Source organism: Herpailurus yagouaroundi, unplaced genomic scaffold (assembly GCF_014898765.1).
Source record: "Herpailurus yagouaroundi ecotype Mexico unplaced genomic scaffold, PumYag 183, whole genome shotgun sequence".
NCBI classification, from domain to species: Eukaryota; Metazoa; Chordata; class Mammalia; order Carnivora; family Felidae; genus Herpailurus; species Herpailurus yagouaroundi.
Window position 1 is genome coordinate 2,432,040 of NW_024412414.1, and position 8,656 is coordinate 2,440,695.

The following is an 8,656-nucleotide window of genomic DNA, read 5'->3' on the forward strand; positions in this document are numbered from 1 at the left end:
CAAAGCAGGCTTCAGGCTCTGAGCTGTCAGAGCCTGATTCAGGGCTTGAACTCTCGAACTGTGAGACACGACCTGAGCCAAAGTTGAACTGACTTAGCCACCCAGTCACCAACCCCCCTTTTTTTCTAAGCAACAAAGCATTTTTTAATTAATATACATTTTTTAGACATGTTATTGCACACCTAAAACCACAGTATTGTATAAACATAACTTTTATATGCACTGGGAAACCAGAAAATGCACTCGACTCGTGTTATTGAGATATTCACTCTACTACAGTGGTCTGGAACAGAACCCACCATATCTCCCAGGTATGCCTGTGTTTGGCTCTTGGCTCCACATCAGAGTCATCCTTCTTTTCCATAAGAAACACCCCACCTTTAGGGGCGCCTGGGTGGCGCAGTCGGTTAAGCGTTCGACTTCAGCCAGGTCACGATCTCGCGGTCCGTGAGTTCGAGCCCCGCGTCAGGCTCTGGGCTGATGGCTCAGAGCCTGGAGCCTGTTTCCAATTCTGTGTCTCCCTCTCTCTCTGACCCTCCCCCGTTCATGCTCTGTCTCTCTCTGTCCCAGAAATAAATAAACGTTGAAAAAAAAATAAAAAAAAAAAAAGAAACACCCCACCTTTGCCTGTTTTCTGCTCTTAGGAAGCTGGGGTCACAAAGGCTACTTTTCTGTTTTATACTGTCTCTGTTCTTTTCAGTCCAAGTTAGTAAAATAAAAATTGTGAGTTTCCTGTGTATCAAATTATCTACTCCATTAGACAAAAGCCAGACTTCTATTTCTTCTTGAAATAGTGCTTTTCTACTTTGGGCCATATGCAAGCTGCTAGGGGACAACTCCTTCAGAGATTGTCAGAAGCCTTTCATCTAGCTGAGAGGATCTACCTGATATACCCTTAAATCCATCTGAAGCCTCAACATAGGGTTTTATAGCTGCATCCTTGTTCTAACCTTGACCCTGAGGCCACATTTACCGTCAACACCCTAGATTTGATTCTTGCCCCCAGATTCCTTCCCTCCCTTTTGGTTTTTATTTTCTTTGAGAATCTTTTTTTAAAAGCTTATTTATTTATTTTTTAGTAATCTCCACACCCAATGCGGGGCTCAAACTCACAACCCCGATATCAAGAGTCGCATGCTCTACCAACTGAACCAGCCAGGTGCCCCTCCTTGAGAATCTTTATTGGGCTGCATGGGGTGGGAATGAGAAACAGTTTTATTTTCCAGCCCAGCAAGCTGGAGGTTAGAAACTTTTCCTTTAGAGTCACTTGAATACCAAATAGTTCTTTCTTTAGTTCATCTCTCTCTCTCCACACCTCAGCTAAAATGAACCATTGGCTCTTTCAACATTTTGCCTTGGAATCTTCTTAGCCAAATCAACAAGTTCATGAACTAAATTTTCTATTTTCCACATTACAAGGAACAGCTTAACTAGATTGTTCTGTCAGTACTTAACTTATGTTTCCTTTCCTCAGCCTTTTATAATAATCTCCTCACAGCCCTTCCAGATTCCAATAACAACCTCATCAAGACCCTTTGAGCCTCTGCCCACTGCCCTGTCCTGAAGCCAACGTCCCATGCTTTTGGTGGTGTTTATTGGAACCCACCACTTCTCGTTTTGGCTAAAGCTTAAAACAAAAACCATCTATGATCCTTCATGATTCCATGGGTTGACTGGGCTCGGCTCCACACGACGTTGGCCAGGGCCATGGTCATACAGGATCTCAGCTGGGCTGGAATTTCCAAGATGGCTCACCCTCATGGCTGCGCCTTATGGGGACAGCTTGAAGGCTGGGCTCAGCTGGGTACTGGGACACTGGGCCTCTATCTTTTCATGTCTCTCTCTTTCTACTTGCCTTCTCCATGTGGTCTGTCCTGGTGGTATCTTCAACAGGGCAGGAAGACCTGGGACAAGTTTCATAAGTTCTCTGCTCCTCGCTATGTGTATTCCTCACCTGTCCCTGTTCTCCTCAGGAAGGCTCTGACTCAGTATCCTTCTGACAGAGCAGATGTCTTGTCTGAGCCACCATTAACTGGCCCCTTGGGATTGTTCTGTCTTGTGCTGAACCTGCTGGGGACTTGACATATATTTTTTGCCTTTAAGCCTCAAGGCAATCCCTGTTAGGCAGGCGTGCTTCCTCATTTTATAAATCAGAAATGTTCTGTGACTTGCCCAAGATCATAGGGCTAGGTAAGGAGCAGAGCTGAACTGGAATCCAGCTCCATCTATCTTCACAGTCTCTATCCTCTTCAGGTCACTGCCTACATGTTCAGGGTCAGTCAGGGAGCCTCAGGACTCGGTCACTGTTGGTTGAGGAGCTTCTGGATTTTTTAGGTACGATGTACACGTGGTGAAGTACACAAAGAGCACTAACCTTCTGCATACAGCTCAGTGATCTCTTCATATGTACATGCCCATGCAACAACTATCAAGATCAAGGTATGTATATAACACCTCTGGCACCTTAACAAGCTCCCTCATGCCTCTTCCCAGTCTATACTCTGCTGGCTTCTATGATCATCAATTAGTTATGCATGTTTTTGAACCTCAGAGAAATGGAATCAATCATAGAGTATGGGCTCTTTTGTCTGGCTTCTTTTACTCAACATAGTATCAGCGAGATTTGTTCTTGGTAGGCAGGTAACCCTAGGTCCCTTCACTGCTGTGTGCTGTTCCATCATATGGACAGCAGGTATCCTGTGGATGGATATTTGGGTTGTCTCCAGTGTGGAAATATTACAAATAAAGCTGTTATGAACATCCATGTACATATTTTTGCAAGGACTTAAGCACTCCTTTGCGGAATACAGATAGGAATAGAACAGGTGTTTCATAGGGTGGGTATAAGCTTAACCTTATAGAAAATGCCGGTTTTCTAAAGTGGTTGCTCCATTTTATACTGCCACTAAACATGTATGAATGAGCACTCCAGTTAGCAGATTGAGATATAATTCATCTACCCTAAAATTCACCCTTTTAAGGAATACAGTTCAGTAGTTTTAGTATACTCCCAGAGTGGTATGACCATCCCCGCTAATTCTACAACATCTGGTCACCCCAAAAGAAGCCCCATATTCATTAGCAATTACTCCCCATTCCTCCCTTCTGCCTCCAGCACCCAGCCCACCCTCTGCACTGGCAAACACCAATCTCCTTCTTGTCTCTATGGATTTGCCTGTTCAGGATATTTCAAGTTAAGAGAACCATATAGTCTGGCTTCTCTCCCTTCGCATAATGTTTTCAAGGTTCGTCCATTTGTGACATATGTCAGTACTTCATCCCTTTTCATTGCCAAATCATATTCTATTATATGGCAAGATCACGTTCTGTTTATCCATTTATCAGTTATGGACATATGAGTTGTTTCCATATTATGGCTATTATAAACAATGCCGCAATGTAACTCTGTGTGCAAGTCTCCGTGGGGACATTTCTTTCCAATTCTCTTGTGTATGCTCCTAGGAGAGAAATTACTAGATCCACTTGGGTCTTATAGATTCAGGGGAAAGGATCCCTGATGGAGAAATTTCCAGCATGAAGACAGTCCACTCATACATCTGAGCCTCCATCGTCCACTCTGCAGAAGATGATTCACAGCTGGGAAGCACCCAGTCTTCTCATGACCAGTAGCAAAGTTAAAATCTAGATTTATCTCAGAGATAGTGTGTAGAGCAACCTTCTGGGGTTATAAAGGAAAACAGACCTGAAATCACAGTTCAGTATTCCTTAGTTATGTGAACTTGGGCAAGTTACTTAACTTCTCTGAGCCTCGATGTTCTTATCTGCATAATGGGCACCAATAATTTCTACTTTACAGATAGCATAGCTCCTAGCACTTGGGTGCTGACCAGCAAGAGAAGCATGGATCCAGTAAGCTTAGTTTCCAGTAAGTTCTATTGCCTTCCTTCAGTCAATTCTTCATGCGTCTGAAAAATGTGCTACTCAGAGCAAAAAATAACTTGCGGCAGGAGCACGGGCTCTCTACTCTGCTTGCATTAAAATCACAAAGAGAATTAAAAAAAAAAACAAAAAACATACCAGTTCCCATATTCTAGCTCCAGAAGTTCTGATTTAATTCACCTGAGTTAGTGAGAGGGCACCTGTTTTTCACTGAAGCTCCCAGGTGATTCTAAGGTGTGGCCAGGGCTGAGACTTACTGTGCTAAGTAGTGAATTAAATGTGATTGAGAGGCCATAAGGAGGTTATAGTGGCCAACCATCTGGTTTGCCCAGGACTGCCCAAGCTTAGCACTACAATTTCTGTGTCCTTAGAAACCTCTCGATTCTGGGCAAACTGGTGTATTTTGCCACCTATCAGGAAGAAGATAGACAAATGTGGATGTGTGGTCTGGTATTTAGGATCCTTTTAAGTTTCAGGTTTAAAGCCAAAACTCTTGAATTTAGAGCATAAAGACCAGAAGACTGCTTACTACACCCCAGCTCATTTGGGGCATCGCAGCACAGAGTTGGAAACGCACAGGGAAGCTACCAGCTCTGCAGCCCCACCACAAGCAGTGGGGAGGAGACAAAGGTCAGGAGGGAAGGGACTCATTATGGCAGGACTTTCCAAACTTTAGCGTGCATGAGAATCATCAGAGAGTCCTGTAAAACGTAGCTCGTGACCCAGCAAGTCTGCGGCCAGCTTGTGAGTATGCTTTTCTAACAGGCTCCCAGGTGACTCCAATGCTGGTAGTCCAGGGACCACACTTGGAGTAACGAGGGTTCCAGGGACAATTTTGGGAGTACAAACTTTGGATGTAAGATGCAACTTCTCTCTCTTACAATCCACATGACTTTGGAGAAATCTCTTCTTTCATTTTCTTCCTTCTTCTTGCAATTTATCAGCTATAAAATGGGGATAAAAATATCGACACTTCAGGAAACACCCAGAAGTTCCACAGTATTTAGAAAGTGGGTTGTTGGGGCACCTGGGTGGCTCAGTCAGTTGAGCGTCCGACTTCGGCTCAGGTCATGGTCTTGTGAGTTCCAGCCCCGAGTGGGGCTCTGTGCTGATGGCTCAGAGCCTGGAGCCTGCTTCAGATTCTGTGTCTGACTCCCTCTCTGCCCCTCCCCTGCTTGCACTCTGTCTTTCTCTATCAAAAATAAATAAACATTAAAAAATTTTGTTTTAAAAACAAAACAAAAACAAAAAAAAAGAAAGTGGGTTGTTATGAGGATCCCACGTGCCTTGCATATGTTAAGAGCTGACTGAATATTTATTCCTTTCCATCCCCATCTCCACACAATTTTAGCCTCTCCTTATTGAAGAGCTCTGATCAGTTTCTTAACGTGTATTTTTTTTTTAAGTCTGTTTATTTATTTTGAGAGAGACAGGCAGAGAGAGTAGGAAGAGAGAGAGAATCCCAAGCAGGCACCACACTGTCAGCATGGAGCCCAATGCAGGACTTGAACTCAGGAACCCATGAGATCATAACCTGAGCTGAAATGGAGAGCCAGATGCTTAACCGACTGAGCCACCCAGGTGCCCCTCTGATCAGTTTCTTAACACCACAGTTCTTTATGTAGCAGTGAGCATTGTATTGCCCAATGTAGAGTAGGCAGTGAATTGCCCACTAAAAAAACTATTGCTGAAATATTGACAGATGCTGAGTAGAGGCAAGTGACTACAAATTAGTGCCAGAGTTGTGTGGCCAGCTGCACCTTTAATTTAACTATTTGTGTGCCACACAAAGAAAACCCTCTTTTCTTTTAGATATGATGTTGGTAGTCAACAGTTTTTATTTCAAAGAGAGAGGGGTGCCTGGGTGGCTCAGTCAGTTAAGCCTCCGACCTCAGCTCAGGTCATGATCTCGTGGTTCGTGGGTTCGAGCCCCGCATCGGGCACTGTGTTGACAGCACAGAGCCTGGAGCCCGCTTTGAATTCTATGTCTCCCTCTCTCTCTGCCCCTCCCCCTCTTGCACTCTGTTTCTTTCTCTGTCAAAAATAAATAAACATTAAAAAAAAAAAGAAAGAGGGGCGCCTGGGTGGCGCAGTCGGTTAAGCGTCCGACTTCAGCCAGGTCACGATCTCGCGGTCCGTGAGTTCGAGCCCCGCGTCAGGCTCTGGGCTGATGGCTCAGAGCCTGGAGCCTGTTTCCGATTCTGTGTCTCCCTCTCTCTCTGCCCCTCCCCCGTTCATGCTCTGTCTCTCTCTGTCCCAAAAATAAATAAACGTTGAAAAAAAAAAGTTAAAAAAAAAAAAAAGAGAGAAAGACCATGGAAGACAGTTTTTTTTAATGTTTATTTATTTTTGAGACAGAGACAGAGCATGAATGGGGGAGGGGCAGATAGAGAGGGAGACACAGAATCGGAAGCAGGCTCCAGGCTCTGAGCCATCAGCCCAGAGCCCGACGCAGGGCTCGAACTCAAGGACCTCGAGATCATGTCCTGAGCTGAAGTCGGATGCTTAACTGACTGAGCCACCCAGGCACCCAGGAAGACATTTTTTTAAATTAGCTGTCTCAGAACGCTGAGGTTGGAGGAACTGAGAGGAAGTACTAGACTCCTAGATGGCCCTAGAAGCACTGGTTTTGGAATCAGAAATTTCTGAGTTTGAATCTGGTTGCATCGGTCGCTATGGTGTATGAACCTGAGCAAATCACCACCCCTCACTGGGCCTCAGTTACCTCATCTGTAAAATGGAGAGAATGATCCCTACCTGGTTGCTAGTGCCCCCTCCCTGCAAAAACATGCATCTGTAACTCCTGCCCACCTCTCAACACTCTGATGCTGGGTGTCAAGGTTCCTCTGGGGAGCTAGTTGGGCCACTGGAGCAGGAGGCCCCTGGGAGTGAGGCTTCAGGCTGGCAGCCTGGGGCCAAAAGGCTCTGCATCTTTTTTTTTTTTTTTTTTATGTTTATTTATTTATTTCAAGAGAGAGAGAGGATCCCAAGCAGGCTACGCACTGTCAGTGCAGAGCCTGACATGGGGCTCGATCTCATGGATGATAAGATTGTGCATGACCTGAGCTGAAACCAAGAGTCGGATGCTTAACTGCTTAACCAGCTGAGCCACCTGGGTACCTGGGGCTCTGCATCTTATGTTGTTCAATTTGAGCCAACATTAAACCTCCAGGGACTTCAAATAACATTGTAGAGTTACATCTCCTGTGGAAAATGTGTTGGACCTAAAAACACTGCTGCCCCTTCCAGCCACAATTTTATGCTCTCCACTTTGCTACAGCCCTTATCCTTCGGAGCACTGACACTCTGGCTTCTCTACTGCCTCCCCACACCCACTGGGCCCCTGTGGGCCTTTGTCTTTGCATGCCCTTGACTTTCCTCTACAGGCTGAGGTATCAGGGGGTGGCAGGCCCTCAGGCAGTCCTTACTGTGAGCCAGATATTGCCAAGAGCACTTTTTACACATTAATCCTCATGCCCCTGTTCTGAGGTAGATGCTATTATTAGCCTCCATTCCCAGAGTAAGGAAACAGAGGCGCAGAGATGCTAAATGAGCTACCCAAGGTCACACAGCTAGAAGTGGCCGGTGCTAGGATTTACATTCAGAAGGCCGGGCTCCCAAGTGTGTGTGTTAACCACTGCCTTGCACGGTCTCCGCCAGGATGGTTCAGTGCTTGCTCCTACTTTTTCTCAAACTAGCATTTCTTTTTCTGCTAATAAAAAAATATATATGCTCATAAAAAATATACAGGAAGCTTTAAAGAAACAAGTGAAGAAAAAGCCTCACATTTTCACTCCCCATCCCTCCCCAGACGTAGCATTTTGAGGTCATCTCTGCAGAGGGACACAAAGATAAGTTATTTTAAAAAAATGGGATAGTAGCCCCACAAACCAAAAACATACAAAGGTGAAAGAATGATCCGGAACTCACACTTAGGACCCATTCAGCCTCGGTTCAGCTGTCCCAGCTCATCCTCTGCCTGTGTGACCCCTGGGCCGTTCATCTAAGTTTCGGATTTCCTTCAGCAAAATGGGGCTGATGATAGTCTGAGCTCACAGAACAGACCTTAACATCCAATGATGGTGCATGAGAAATACTTAGCATGGCTCTTGGCATCCAGAGAATGCTTAAAAAAAAAAAAAAAAAAAAAAAGCTTCGATTATGGTTATTCATGGCTTATGTATGCTCCTTAGGTCAGTAAGCCTCCAGCCCAAGCAAGATCCGGATTCTGGACACGGAGAGAAGCAAAGAGTGAAGGCTGCACACAGTCTGAGGGCTGAGGTGAGGCATCCAGCAGAAAGCCTGTGGTCAGGATCCGGAGGTCCAGGAGCAGTTTAGAAAGTGAGGTGCATGGGGTGGGAGGGGAGGGTGTGCAAGATACAGATTATGTAGGGGAGTGGGGGTGAGGGCTGGAGATGCTCGGAGGGTAAAAGCCAAAAAGAGCCGGCCCTCTGATGGGGAGGATACTCTCTACTGAGTGTACTCATTCTCCCGAGTCTGGAATAATCACCCAGCGCTGAAACTCCCCAGCAGCCTCCTCCCTCCAAGTAAATAGGTGTTGCTATTCCAAGCAAGGCCTGTGATAAAAATACTTGCTTTGCTTTGGAGAGATTTTTTTTTTTGGTCTTCTTTTGTTTCTTTCTCTTTTTTTTAAGCCATGAAAATAACAGGGCAGTAGGCTGTCTATTTTAGGTTGGGGCCTTTGGCTCACTTTCAAAGTCACAGCCCAAATGAGATCTATTTAGAAACAGGTCAG

At 45.3% G+C, this 8,656-nt stretch overlaps 1 long non-coding RNA gene across 1 annotated transcript; it reads right to left on the minus strand.

The window, feature by feature from the left end:
- Positions 1-134: 134 nt before the first annotated feature.
- LOC121041240 (uncharacterized) lies at positions 135-8,418 on the minus strand. The gene is made up of 3 exons (XR_005795630.1): positions 7,831-8,418; positions 622-4,844; positions 135-378 (listed from the first exon to the last, which is right to left on the minus strand). It is a non-coding gene; the product is annotated as an uncharacterized LOC121041240 (long non-coding RNA).
- Positions 8,419-8,656: the final 238 nt, after the last annotated feature.